Genomic DNA, 16,316 nt, shown 5'->3' with positions numbered 1-16,316 from the left:
AATATACATTTGTTTGGTGGGGGAAATTTATCCAACAAAAATGAGGCACACTTAGTTCATTTACTTCACCTTTACTCAATTTCCCTCCTGAAAAAATTTATCAAATATTTAAGATTTGGCAATTGACCAAAATCTTCATCATTTGTGCAGCTCGAGAGTCCAAAATATCAAAATCTGAACTTCAGAAGTCTGAGGATCACAATGTATGGGGCTCAAACTTCCACTAGTTTTTTCAATGCTTCATGTAATTCTACTAATGTAGAGGTATTGTTTGAGAAATACTGGATTAGAATTAAGATAGACCTTCCCATAAACTGATAAAGATAGCATAACAACTGCATTCCCAGCCACTCTCTGGAACCTACCTTGCAGCAAAGAAAATAGTAGTCAACACTTCAGGATATCAACTCCAGTCAAGCACATCTGATTTCCTAACCAAATCTCTGCTCCAATTGAGGGCAAAAAAAAAGACAAGAAAGAGGGTTGAAAACATAGTGACTATGGTTAATAACAATCTATTGTGTTCTTAAAAATTGTTGAGAGATTTTGCATTCTTAACTTGAAAATATAAAAGTGTATGAAATAATGCATATGTTCATTAGTTGGCTTTAGCCATAGATTTCGGAATGTAGACACATTCCAAAACAACAGATTGTTTGTTATAAACATGTATAGTTTTTATCATCAATATGAATTAATTAAAAGAAGAAGGAGGGAGTGGAGAAGGATGAAGAAAGAGGAAATATTAAAAATAGCATTAAACATACTTGATAGACACTGTGCTGGGTACTTTGATTTGAAAACTCAGAACAATCATGTGGTTCATGGCTTCACTCTGGAAGGAGATACATTTTTCATTTTCTACTTTGTTACATTGAAAAGAGACACTGTTGTCCTCTGGGATGAAGGGGATTTTATAACCTGTTTCCTGCCTCTGGAATGTTGGGGGCACATATTCATTTTAAGTCTCCAGCTGTTCAAACTTCAGCCTCCGCTCATGGTTTCTCTGACAGTGTAACAGTCTTGAAGCTTAGTAGACTTCTTAACTACTTGTAGTCTGCTCATGAGTCAAAAGCCACACTTGCTGATAGTTTTTTTCTTCTTTTTTGATTTTCTGTATTTCTTCGCTCCTTCAACCACTTCCTTCTAGACTAAGTTGTTAATTCCTTGTGTCCATCAGCCTTCTGTAGAAGACCTACACTACCAATCCTCAAACCCCAGTTGCTTTGTCCAGTTGAAATAATTTATGGTCATTAATTTATTTCACTTGGTGCTTTTAACAATGAATAAGACAACTATACTTTTGATCTGAACATTACTATAAGTCTCAATTTTAATTGACTTTCATATGTCTAAGTATGTCTAAGCTGTATATTTCACTAGTTGTTGAGAAGGAGTTCCTTCCAACTCTACATATTCCCAACTTCGTGAACATTCTCTGATTCCTTTGATTCTTCTTTGCAAGTAAGGATAATAATTTCTGAGTTCATCTCTTGATGTAATATGTTGTGAAATATAGCCACTTTCTCCCAACACACACTGATATATCTAGTTTTCCATTGTCTTTCCCTGTGACCATACATCCATTAGTCACCTGATCTGTTAACAAAAGTTTTACCATATGTGGCCATTTCAAAACAGGACATAATCCTTATAGATTCTGATAAACTTGCAGTCTAAATCCAGTCCTAAGATGATGCCATATATATATATTTTTTTGTTACAGCAGTGTCCCAGTTTGAATTATCACCTTAAATAGGTATGATTTATTTCTCACTTGCATTTTATGTAAATTGCAGATGGTCCAGGAACTCTGCTCTATGTGATCTTCACTTTGGACAACAGAGCTATTCTCTAGATATTGCCAGTTTCTACAGAAAAGTAAAATAAATTCCACACAATAGAAATTAGATTCCCCAGTCTGAAAATGAATTGTTTTTCTGTCTTTCACAACACATTGGCCAATATTAGTCATGTGGACCCACCTATGGAAGGGCCAGAAATGTAATTCCACCATTAGTGGAACAGTGCTATTAAATATCATCCCCACCTCACCCCAGAAAGTCCAGTATCCACACTACAGCTAGAGGGAGGCTGTGTAAACTATGTCAGCACATGACACAACTCTGTTCAAATCTCTCCAGTGGCTTCCCATACCATTAGCAAGAGTTAAAGCCAAGGCCTCCTGCTACCCCTCTGCTTCATCTACTGCTCTTTCCCCCTCTCTTATCTTCACAAACTACACTGGGCTCTTTTGTTAGTCTTTGTTTATGCCAAGCTTCCAAATGGCTCAGGCTTTGCACTTTCTATTCCCTTTACTGGGAAAGGTCTTCCCATAAATATCTGCATGGTTCACTATTTTCCTTTCTCACATGTCACCTTCATGTCCTCTATTGTGAGCTTTCCCTGACAACCCACCTCACCAACGATGTTCTCTAACCTTGCTGTTTTGCTTCATTTTTCTTTATAGTACTGAATACTGCCTGCTAACATGTGTATGGGGGGGACATATATAAAAATATGTATGTCTGTTGTCCCCCAGAAGGAAAATATAAAGTTCTTAAAAGACTTTTGTTTCATTCACAATAAGATCTTAGGAGCCTGGTACTCAATAGCACCAAGTAAGTGCTCAATAGATATTTCACAATTGGACAAACGAACACATCAAAGAATAGCAGACTGGTTCCAGGACAACAAAATACTTACCAGGTCATAATATACCAAAAGAGTATCAGAGTTCTTAAGTAAGAAGAAGAAAAGGAAAAAGAGGTAAAAAAAGGTAGTTGACATAGACAAGTTTTCCTCACACTCTCTTTCTCCAGAAACTTGTCCAGTTTTATAACAGGATACAACATATTAAGGAAAATACTTTGACCTGCATGTCCACCTACTTCTCTTCATTTTCTCCTGTGATTCTTTTACTTCCAATGATTTAACAATATTAGCACTGAAAAAAATTGGTTAAGGAAAACAGAGACGTTATTAAGTTGAAAACTAAGGAGAAAGTCTGAAAACACATAGGAAAGAAAGAGTGAAATATATAATCAGGAAATGTTTGCTTTGGAGATCTGTCATGATACTTCCAAAGTATGGTATATGGAAAGCTACATGAAAAAATCATCCATGTACTGGACATAATAGGTGGTCTTTTCCCAATTCAACAAAATAAAAAGTAAGACATAGGAAAGTGTAGAGTCACAAAAATGATGAGCAACAGAAGTTACTCAAGCAAGAGTTTCTGAGGCCTGTTTTAGTTGTTTCTTTCCTGCCCTATTGTATCTACATAACTAAGTCTCATTCTATGTTCCCTTGGAGGCAGGATTATGTAGTTTGTCTTTGTGGTTAGCACAGCAAAATAAAGTCAGTCTTCCAGCAGAACTTGCATTCAAGAAAACCAAATCAAACTCTAAAATAACAGATAAAAATATTCAACATAATCATAGATGTCAAATACAAAAATCTACATAGAATAAGAGTTTGAAGAATGTTTGCAAGTGAATAGTTTTATATCCTGTCTATTCCCAAGAGAATAAACATGTCTATAATTTTTTTTATTGCTCATCTTCTTTTCCCCTCCTTTACAACAGTCTGAGTTTCTGCTGTGCTAAAAACTGGCCCTAAATATGTACCCCCATGAAGATTTAGAGACTGTCTGCCCAGTGTTTGCTGAGCAGTTTTGGCTTGCAAACTCAGTTCACATGACCTTTCAAAAGCACGAATTTTCAAAATAATTTCTAGTTTTATCTTGGTATCCAAAAAGATGCAAATTTATCTAGAAAATTCAGTTTATAGGCTGGTAAGGATTACATTACACAATACATTTTCAATATTACCAATTATATCTCAAAAAGACTTCTAAATAGTAGAATATACATTCTTCTCAAGCATGCATAGAGCATTTGAAGATATTGGCCATAAGTTAGGCTAAAAGACAAGATTGTACATAAAATTATTGAAATTATACAAAGTAAAACCACAATAAAATTAAATTAGAAATCAATAACAGGAGTATTTGCTCAACTCATAAAACAGTAAAAATTAAACACCCGGCCAATAGGTCAAAGGAAGACATGAGTCATTAGAAAACTCTTTGAGATAAAAGAATAAAACCACAACATATCAAAACTTGCAGATCTAGATTAAGCAGCAATCAGACGTCACTTAGCAGTGGCCAGAAGTTTTGAACTAGGGATGAACTGAGTCATGATGTTTCCCTGGACATAGACATGGACCATCTAAAACTTCCCTATTTAAAAGTAGTATGTTGTCAACTTCAGTGACCCGAACAAATTCCTACCTTCATCCCTTAGGGATTTGGAAACAATTGGTCCAACCAAGTCATTTTGCAAAGAGTCTGAGTCATTTCCCAGAGAAAATGACACTTGTCCACTGTCACATAGAGGAATGGGCATAACCTATATGCAAAACTTGGCTTCCTTTTCATCAAACCATGCTTGAGCTGGTCACAATTCACACACACACACACACACACACACACACACTGCTGCCAACTCACGTATTGGGTGGTGGTGTTAATAAAGCAAGACAGCATTTATTAAATATAATGTTTATTTCCACACTGTACATACAAATAATACTATCAAAGAACTCAAATTAGTTACAAATCATGTTTAGTTTTGTGGAAGTTAGTAAGTCAAAGCACAGTTTTCTTCTTGTTAGATATAATCATTTTTTTAAAACTTGAGAAATTGCTTTCCATCAGCCTAGACCTTTGGAATGGATACTTGCTAAATTCATGATTGTGTATAATGATATGAATAAAATGGTTCCTGAAATTGATCCAACTACTTTTTGTGTGTGAAGTTATCTTTGGAGTTGATTATTCAGTGTCATCCTGTTTAAGGAGTGCAAGATAAAAATATGTGTCTCCTTTCATTAGCAACTAGGACAATTGTGTCTTCTGCAGGCACAGGAATACAATCCAAAAATCCGCCCAGCTTTGTGCTCTCTTGTAGGAACTGCAGATGTTGGTGCCTGGTGTACTAAGGTTGATCCCTCTTCTTCTAGAAGGGCTCAAAGGACTTGAAATAAGGCTGAACCTTATTCAAATCAGGAGCAAATTCTTTCATCATATGCATATAGGAAAGAGAGTAGATTGCTTGAAATTTTATAGAAGTTGGAATTAGTCCTTCTAGAGTAAGTCACCATGAGGATCCTAATGCTACTTTCTTCATGAAAGTCACAAAAACCTTCTCTCCAGAATATTTGAAAGATTGAAAAAGTATTGATGCAAGCAGGATAAACTGCTATAGAAATTTCCCTTTCACAGTAAACAACAAAAAAAAACTGAATAAAACATATTAAATGACTATTTTCCAGATATTGGGCATAGGCAGCTCAGGATAGCAATCACTGAGAAAAAGAAAACAAATAAGGTTAAGCCCTAAGATTGCATGGCCTTACTACCTGGAGAGTGTTTCAGGCCACAGAAAAGAGATGGGGAACCCAAAACAGCCTGATAATCTTGCAGAGTTAAGGCAACAGAGGTGACTGGAATTTTCAAGACAGAATCCCAGAAAAGAGAAAAATGTACATTTCTGCTAGAGACTATCTTGGAACATATAGTTTAAGAGGAGGCCATGTGGATTTCCTTATACTGAACTCCTGAGTTAAATAGACTTCCCCACCCAATTCTGGACCTAGGAAGACTCTTCAAATAATGATCCTTATGACCAGATACAATCATAACAGACAAAAAGGGGAGCTGGGTCAAGCACATGCAGCTTGCTTTTTCTTCCCAGACTTACCAATTTGAGTGATTATTAAACCTTCCCTGTGGCAGCATAAGTAAAGGGTAGAGGAAGGTCAAGAATATTATGCGAGTTGAACTCACTATGATGAACGTGATGTTAGGAGTAGGAAATAAGTATCCCATGCCAAGAGCATTCACTTCACTATTAATCTTTACAAAATTGTCTAGCGCCACAGGAGCACATTTGCTAGACAAATTTCATGTCTATCTGCATGTGAAGTTTACATCCAGCCAAGTCTGGATCTACTCAGATAACATGGTTCTTGCTATGCAGTTCACTCAGCCCTTGGCACACAGGTATGCAGGCTCTGATCATCCTGTTGGGAATCACAATCAGGACTTTGTGCCTCTAATCATAGCAAAGCCTTGGCTCTTTATCACGATGACCTTGGTGTTTGAAGCCATCTCTCTTTAAAGACTTGACCAAAACACTAAGTCCATTATTCTGTGTTGTCTTCAAGGTAGAACAAAAATACAGGCTAATGTAGAACTAGAGATAAAGCAGTTAGGAACTACCTATGTATCTTTGCTCCAACCAATGAAAGAGAATTAATTACATAAAACAAGAACATGTGCTTTTTACAGATAGATGATGATTTTTGGAAACTGGCCAATACACTGGCATTTCAAAACAGGTGGCTCATTTTTGAGTCAGCAATTGTAATACTAGATTTTTCATCTTACAATTCCTTTAGAACTATCATTTCTCTGAAATTAATATTCTCAAATCTGTTCTCTCATTTATAACTTCAGCGCCTGCTTTCTCATCATTTGGGAATTGTGTCTCAGACTGCCTACAAGTTTTTAAGTGTTTTCCTAGAATGTCAAACCACATGTCTAATTTTCCTGAAACACAAAGAATCCTTTTCCACTTCCTTACCCCTTGGAGATTAATAAAATAAGATTAGTAAAATAGGACTCCCACCAAATGAATTTTGCAATGTAATGCAGGCATTCTCTTGAAGTAATTGGCCAAGTTCTAACTCTCTGAATTGGTTTAAAAAATCATTTTTAAAATTAAAATTTGAGGTTAAAAGAAGATGTCATATTCAATTTTTTTTAAATATGAGTGATTGTCAAAAGATGATATTTATGTTGCCATCAACAGTATAGCATTTCTTTTTATATTTACCTGAGTTATTTGGTAACTCTCAAAAATTATTCACCAAGAACTACAGGAAAAATGTCACATACAAGATCACTTACTATAATACTTTTGATATTTAAATTTTTATAAATTAAAACTGAAATTCTGTGAATATAAAAACAGTATCACTGAGAAAGCCACATCTTATTCAGCATCTTTTAAAATAGGCACAACTTTACTTACAGAAAGTCATACATTACTAAAGATAGAAGATTTTATTGGGTCATCTTGTCTACCCTTTGTTTCATAGTAAGAAGACTTTCGAGAACCTCCCTCATGGGTTTTAAGCCATAGAGTTCACAGTCCAAAGGCCCCAGTCCATTGTGTTAGAAAAGGCCAATAGAAAATTTATCTTATTATTATTATTGACTCCCTTCAAGTATCTATTAACTGTCCTAATTGTGTCTAGGTGTTCTGTCTTCCCTTAAATCATGTCGTCTCTAAGCCAAATACTATTCACTGTTCATGAAACTCAGATGGTAAATTCATTATTGGCCAGTTGGGGTTTTTTAAATTAATCAATAACTTTTCTCCCAAAATAGATTGTCTCTTGGAAAAAATTTTATCCCAAAAGTCTGCTCTGAACTCATTCCATTTTATCTAATCATTTTACATTTATTGCTCCAGAGTTGGTGTGAAGCCAATGTCTACTTTTCTAGAATTCCCTGAAAACTTTTCTGTAATTTAGGGAAAAATCATCACAAGTTTTCTGATTCCTTGGGGATTTCTATTGTCTAGATATGGTTCTAGTGTGTCCCCCAAAGGTTCATGAACTTGAGCTTTGGTTCCCAGTGTGGCAGTGTTGAAGTGGTGGTACCTTTAAAAGGCAGGGTCTATAGGGAAGTGGTCATGGGGCAACTGTCATTAGAAGGGATTAATGCCACTTTTACAGAGTGGATTAACTTCCAAGAGGGTGAGTTTTTATATAGCAATTTTGGCTGTCTCAGCTCACTTTCTTGCTGCTTGTCTTACCATGTTGATTTTTCTGCACAGGCTCTCACAATTGTGATACTATCTGCAATGAGGCCCTCACTAGAGTCAAGCAGATTTCAGTTTCATGCTCTTAAATTTCTCCAACTGTCAGCTAATGTAGCCTATTTCTTTATAAAAGACCCAGCCTCAGATACTTTGTTACAGCAATACAAAACAGACTAAGACAGGGATCTAGCTCAACTGTGCTCTAATTTAATACTATCCAGGTAAGCCTGGCCCAAGTGTATCAAGAAGTGTGCACAGGAGTCAAACAAGATCAATAAGATGAAAACCTGAGTGTTTGCCTGGAGTTGTCTTTAAGTGGATCAGTAAGAAACCTGGAGCTGACCCTCTGTGGGAAAGCCTACTTGAGAATGAAGTCAACACCAACAAGGAAAAAGGAACAAAGAGCTGGAACAAAGCTGTGTTCCAATGATCATCACTGGAAGTTCTTCCTGGAGATACATTAGCTCTCTTAGCTTCCCAGTTATACAGACTCATCTAACTTCTTTTTTGTTTATTTATTTGTCTAAGCCTGATTTAGTAGCATTGCAATTTCCTGAAACATTTTACTAATTAATTAGTATACTAGGCATACTGATATTTCAGGCTAGGTAGGTAAGTAGGTAGATGACAGAGATAGATAGATAGATAGATAGATAGATAGATAGATAGATAGATAGATAGATATAGATAGATATAAATTTTTTAATTCTGGTACAAAGAGCTAGATTCATCCTACTTCATCATTTATAACATTGTGTTATTACTCTAGTATCATTGGTTCAAATCTGATCCATATTATTTTCTATTTTCTTGATATTTCTCCTTCAGAGTCAGACTTCTTACATGCTGTACTCCTAATCCACCTCACAAATTTCATTTTTATGTATATGTATATCAATGTATACTACATACCAACACTTTGCATATGCTATATTTATTTGTAAAAGTAGTGTTGAGCTGTACAGTCATCCAGCTTACTGTTAATGATATTTTTACCTATTCATAGTACTGTGCATGTACAAATAGTTCATTTCTTTCAGTTCTGAGAAGTAGGTCTTCATGTGAAAAATATTCACTCTGTTTTCTCATTTATTTATAATTTTCTTTCAAATCTTTGCTACTCCAAACAATGCTATCATTAGTATTCTTATGCCTATTTCTTTCTATACTTGGGCAAGACATGTTCTTAATTATACCCTTAACCCACAAGGAGGTGCACTACAAAAGAACTTCTTGAGTTTTCTAATTCATAAAAGCACAGGAGAGGGGAATATATGTGAGAACGGATTTTAAGGGTATGGGATAATAGTGGAAGCAGAAAAAAATCAGGGAAAATGTACAAAATTCTGCCTTAGATAAAATTAGACGAAGTTGAAATTATTGATTGGCCCTTTAAGCAGAGATTCTAGATTAAATGTAGCAGCTCACAGTGTTTAAAAACAAAGGTACTAATTGTTTGGATGGTCAGCTAAAATATGGGTTAAAAGATGGCCTATGGTAAGTGAATTGGAAATGCCTGACATCCTTTGGTTTACTGTCAATGAAGAGGTTCAAAGGCTCAAGGAGACTGGAATGCTGGGGTGGATCTGATCTGTACAACCTTAACTTCCATACTGAGAGGATCCAGAAGATATATCCTTAACCAATACTCCAAGGAAAAAATTTGTGAGGAGAACACCAGCATCCTTGAAGTGCTCTCTCATTTATCTTGTCTGTATACCAGACCTTACCATGGGAGCCACAGTCAGTCACTTGGGAGATTTAAATGTGATGGGAATAATTGGATCCCAAGTAGGAACAGGCCAGGTGACAGCGCTCAATCACCAAAGACAAGATGGTCATAGTTACCATAATGGGCAGTAAAGGAAAATAAATGGACAGAATGTCTAACCTCTGTAGATTTCTGGCACTGGCTAATCAATCAAGGTGTTTTCAGAAGCCAAATAGAAAACTCACCAAATTCTTACTTATATAAGCAGAAAAATTTCTGGGAAAATGTGCAAAATTCTTTCTGCCTTAGATCATAATAGCAGAGAATTATGGATCCACAATCAATTCTCAGATTTGAGCCTGTTTATGGACCCATAATCCCCTTGAATTAAGGGGAGGCCAGGTCCCCTTGAAAAATGACCCTGGTATGGTATCAAATAGTTTCATTGTTTATCTTTCTCCCACACTTCCTCAAAGGGACAAGAGGACTTCATGAGACTAGACACAGGCTCTGAATTGATGTTGATTCTGGAAGACCCCAAAACTCATTGTGATTCTCCAGTAAAAGTAGGGGCTTATGGAAGTCAGGTAATCAATAAAGTTTTGGCCAAGGTTTGAATCACAGGGGTTCCAGTGAGCCCCTAGACTCATCCTGTGGTTATTTCCCCATTCCCCAAATATATAATTGGTATAGATACACTTAGCACTTGTCAAACCATCCACACTAGTTCCCTAACCTGTGCAGTGAGTGTTATTACGGTGGGAAAGGCCAAATGGAAGCCACTGGAGTTGCTTATACTTGGGAAAACAGTAAATTAAAAACAATATTGCATCCTTGGAGGAATTTCAGAGATTATTGAACAGAATGTCTGACTTGTGTTGATTTCAAGGACTTGAAGTCTTCAGGGATGGTGATGACCACAACATCCCTATTTAACTCTCCTATTTGCTCTATGCAGAAGATAGATGGGTCTTAGAGAATGATGGGTGACTCCAGTTATAGCAGCTATAGCAAAAGTGGTTTCTTTGCTTGAACAGATTAACACATCTCTTCATTCCTGGCATTCAGTTATTGATCTGGCAATTTTTTCCCCTCTATTCCTGTGCACAGGGCCCACCAAACACAATTTGCTTTCATCCAGCAAGACCAGCAATACATTTTCACTGTTCTCCCTCAAGGGTATATCAACTCTGCAGCCCTGTGTCATACCTTAGTTTGCAGAGATCTTGACTATCTTTCTCTTCTACAAGATATCACACTAGTCCATTATATCAATGACATTATTTTAATTGGACCAATTGAGCAAGAGGTAGCAACCACTCCAAATTTTCTTGTAAAGAATTTGTATATCAGAGGATGGGAAATAAGTCCCACTTAAAGGGCCTTCAACCTCAGTAAAATCTCTATGAGTCCAGTAGTAGCAATATCTGCTGAGATAACCCCCCTAAGATAAAGAATAAGATGATGAATCTGGTCCCTCTACAAACAAGAAATGCCTGATGGGTCTATTTGGATTTTGGAGGCGAGGCAGCACATACCTCACATCAGTGTGACCCATTTACCCAGTGATGTGAAAAGCTGCTTTTTTTGAGTAGGGTCCAGAAGAGAAGAAGGCCATGCAACAGGTCCAGACTAAGAAGGGAGTTACGGTGTTGTCAGGGGTAATGATCCAGATTAATATTGTGAACTATTACCCCACAATGGAAGTAAGGAAGAGTATGCCTGGAATGCAGAAGATCGCTTAGAGCATCTCTTGATATACCATGTCCTGTTATTAAGATCAATGGGAAACTACAACAACCCAATCCAGGGATGACAAATTTCTCAGACTTTTCAGAAATCAAGTTGTGGATTACACCTCCAGGAACTAAGAACCAAGACCTGCAAAGGTGCTTGCTGAAGGCAGAGGGAATACACAATAGGTAGTAGAAGAAGAACTACTACCACACGACCAGTTACAGAAATTAGGGTTGTAATCGGCATTGATATTTCTTTCCTATTTTGTAAAAAATATGTTCATGCATATATACACATATGTTAAGTGGACATGTGTATTATTCTGTTATTTATTCATCATGTAATGTAATACTAATCAGTAGTTAAAGTGATATTAAATTTATATTAGAATACTTAAGTTGTGAGATGTTAGAAGAGCAAACATCACTCAAAAAAACAAAAAAGAAAAAGAAAGAAAGAAAAAATCCCTCGTATTCTGGGCAAGAAACAAGTGCAGTTTCTGTTGGGCAAAGGGTAAATATATGATGTTGGCAGAATTACGACCTTGTTATTAAGGAGAGTAAGTATGATGTAAAGAGTCATGTTTGGTATCACATTGACAAGGGGTAGACTGGTGATGGTTAAGCTGAATTGCCAACTTGATTGCATTAACAGATGCCAAGGCTTCAGAGTGTGTCAATGAGGGTGATGAGGGTGTTTTTAGGAATGATTGACATGTGGGACAGAAAACTGAGGTAGAGTCCCACTTGTGTGGACAGCACAGTCCAATAGGCTGGGGGCCTGAATGGAATGAAAGTTGTAAGAACAAGGAAGCAACAGCAGATACAAGGTCCATTTTTCTTGAGGGGATTCTTTGCTGCTGAGATCACTTAAGAACATCAGACTCCAGCTCCTTCCCTCTTCCAAAGCAACCTCTACTGGTGACTCTCCAGATAGTTTCCAGGCCTTGGGTCCTAGATTGGGGCTGCATCATTGATCCCTCCTGTTCTGAGGTTCCAGCTTCTTGAACTGAGAAGCTACTAGTTCCTCCAGCTCTCCAGGCTGCAGATGGCCATTGTGGACTATCCAGCTTCTGGTTGTGTAAGCCAATCTAATAAATCCACCTTTTGTAATCATATATATGTATATGTATGTACACACACATTTATACATAAAGAAATATATATATATATATATATATATATATATATATATATATATATATATATTTCTATTCCTCTAGAGAATGCTAATACAAAGTTAATTAAACTTATTTTTAATAATATTTTTATCTACTCATAGCACTGTATGTACAACTAGTTCATTTCTCTGATTTCTGAGCAGTAGGCCCACATGTGAAAATTTTACACTTTGTTTTCTATTTATTTATTTCTAGTTTGTTTTCAAATTTTTGCTACTCTGAACGGTGTTATCATTAACATTCCAATACATATTTCTCTATACTTGGGCAAGACATGTTCTTAAGTATACTCTTAACAGTGCAGTTTCTGGGTCTTACAATATGCACATACTCAGTTTCTCTCAATGTTGCCAAATTGTTCTTGAAAACAGCAGCACAATTTTCCCTTCAACAGATGTATGTGAAGATTTCCTTTTTCCACATTCTCTCCACCCCATGGTAAATCTTTTCTTGACATGCTTTCTTCCCCACTGGTCACATATTAGTCATTAAAGTAATTAGCATAATTTGGATTTTGTTTGCTGATTTGATGGTCGTGACTATGATTACACTTTGTCCTCTCAGAAAGCAATTTTCCTCAACCAGTTACAGGTTGTGACTGACAGCCTGCATTATTTCTATTTAATTCCATTTTGAAATTTATCACTATCTTTTCAAGGAAGAGAAGAGCAACTATATAAATGGTGCAATTTCCTGTGATAGCATTTCTTAAAAACCTGTGGGAAAAAAAAAAGATATTCATACTTCTCAAACTCTTGCTAACAGCATTTTTCTCTAAATGATCTTTTATGATTTATCATTTTTTATTGAATGATTCCCTCACACCTCATTTCCTTCATTGTACATAATGCTATTTGACCATGTGTAATATAAATTCCCCCAGCAAAAGAAAAGTGGAAGTATCAGGAAAAATTAATTTTATTTTTCCAGCATTCGCTTTGCAACTTCTTATGCTGCAGACTTGCATTAGCATCCCAGTGTCCCCAGCCTGTCTAGGGGTCTGGGGCATGTTCCTCTTTTATCTTGGAAGTGAAACAAAGGAAAGAGCCCATTTGTTAAACACTCATGTCAGATCCCACTCTCTATGTGATGGGCTTCCTACAACTGCTGCATAAAGTGCCAATTGAAACCAGCCCTGTCATAGAGTCTTTTACAAAATATGAACAGTGCTAAATACCTTAAAGTGAATCGATTTCCACTGAAAGTGTTTGAACCTCCTTTTAGGTCAAGAAATAGCAATTTTCTGAGCTTCACTGTAACCTGAGAATTAATCCTAAGAGGCAGATGTGCACTGCATACCTCATCTGTCCCATGAAATTTATTGAAAATGCCTTTGTATAGGACTGGCCCAGGAACCCTTCTCCCTCCCTCAGGCTAAAGTGCATGGTTCTTGGGCAATGGATTGGTGACTCTTTGAGGATATTCTTTCATATTTATTACTTTTTTTTAAAAAAAAGAAATTGGATTAAACTCAAAGGCAATAGAGTGTGTGAGCCTGTTTCAAAATTTTAAAGATGGAATGAATATTGAGTAAATTTTACAGATGGGCAAACTGAGGCTCCAGGGGGTTAAAGACTTTAGCAAGGATTCACAACCAGAGTCAGGATGGTGCTAGACCAGGGCACAGAGAAAAATCATAACATGGAAGAGAAAGCACTTGGAAGCGTATGAAGTGATAGGTACGCATTATGAATAATGGTGATAGCTTCCATACTGTCTGTATCTACAGGAACAGCCTTACTAAGGGAGGGGTGGCTGCGTATGGGACAATAACAATGATGGTGATATCATTATAACTAAGTTAGTGAGTACATCTCACATGCCTGATACTATTACTATTCCAGAAACTGTATTAACTTGTTTAATCCTTTTAAAAACCCTATGAATCATTTTTAATATATCCATTTTAATGACAAAGAAACTTAGAGAACTGAAGAAAGTAACACAAGAAAACCCAGGATGTGGCAGAAATTGGTGCATGATCACAGCTGAGCACCAGCAGCAGTGTGCTGAAAACTGTACTAAATAATACCACATATAATAATACCTCCACACCCTAAATAATACCACACCTAAACTGCACCCCCCCACACACACACACACACATCCTTTCTTGAATGGAAAAGTAGCTACTGAATACTGAATACTGAATACAGGAAGAATAAATCATTGTCACCTACAATATAGTCACTCTAGAAGGGACTGTCATTCAAAATCAACACTTTCTCTGCATCTAGAACCATTGAAAGTACAGTATAGAGATTCTTCATAAAACTGGGAATGGACCTACCAGTTGAACCAATAATCTCACTCCTTGGCATATATCCAAAGGAGTATAATCAGCATATTACAGTGACACAGTCTCATCAATGTTTATAGCAACACAATTCACAATTGCTAACCTGGATGCCTATCAACAGATGAATGGATAAAGAATTTGTGGTTTATATACACAATAGAGTATTTTTGGGCCATAAAGAAACTTTATGACATTCACCAGTAAATGGATGGATCATGGACTATCATGCTAAATGAAATAAGTCAATCCTAAAAATCCAAAGGTGTAATGTTTTCTCTGATATGTGAATGCTAACCCACAACGGGAGCAGGGGGTGGGCATAGAAGTTCAGTGGATTAAACAAAGGGGAATGAAGGAAAGGGAGGGGGAAATAGGAAAGACAGTGAAATGAATCCAACATAAATTTTATATATTACATGTAAGAATACACCACAGTGAATCTCACCATTGTGTACATCCACAAGATTGGGATCCAACTCAGAATAAAATATATTCCATGTTTGTATAAATATATCAAAATAGATTCTGCTGTCATAACTAAAAAGAACAAATAAAAAAATTTTGGTTCAGGCCAGGCGTGGTGGTGCATGCCTGTAATCCCAGTAGCTCAGGAGACTGAGGCAGAAGGATCAAGAGTTCAAAGCCAGCCTCAGCATAAGTGAGGTGCTAAGCAACTCAGTGAGACCCTGTCTCAAAATAAAATACAAAATAGGACTGGGGACGTGGCTCAGTGATCAAATGCCCCTGAGTTCTATCCCCAGTATCCCTGCCCCCCACAAAAAAATAAATGGTTCAGGTATTCTCTTTTTGCCTGTACTAGAAATAGAGGGAAACCCATATTGTTTCTGATTTCACTATTCATTAAATAATATTAAATGACCATATTAGAATCTGGGAAGGGTTCAGACTACAGAAATGTTATCTTGGCTTCTTTCTTCAGTGGGCTCTGAAATACTTTTACTAATAAAAACCCATCTTTCTAGTACTGAGATACCAAATCAGGAGTTTGAATCAGTCCATGAATGTGTGTTGGTCCTGTGAAATCTGTCAGTTCTTTGGTCCTCCCCAATTCTTGGATGACTGGATGACTTTTCCTCTCTGGCATTGTTTTGTTTTTCAAATGAATGGAGATGCATTTACTGATCACTAATACAATTCTTCATTCCTGAGTCAAGGAAAACTTTATGCTCGGTGAAGAAATGGGAATATTCATTTAAAGGGATGACTCAAATTCTCACTCATGTTTTCATTCATAATTTTCCTCTGATTTAGTGAAAGTTCTGAAATTATGTCCTAAGAAGATTGTAGGGACAAACAGACACAAGTTACTACTGCTTTTATTGCTGCAGCTTGTATCTTTTGCTTCCATTTGCTCATCAAAGAGTAACTCCTGGTCCATACAGAGGAATTTAGCAGAATGAGGAACAAGGGTTGCACCTGGGAAAATAGAATGTGAAAAGCACTTAACTAAGGATGAGATACTTATTCACC

The sequence above is a fragment of the Marmota monax genome, unplaced genomic scaffold, assembly GCF_021218885.2.
Source record: "Marmota monax isolate L192 unplaced genomic scaffold, Marmota_monax_Labrador192_F-V1.1 WCK01_AAM20220418_F8-fsc00172, whole genome shotgun sequence".
Lineage (NCBI taxonomy): Eukaryota > Metazoa > Chordata > Mammalia > Rodentia > Sciuridae > Marmota > Marmota monax.
This window is presented reverse-complemented; position numbering follows the sequence as displayed.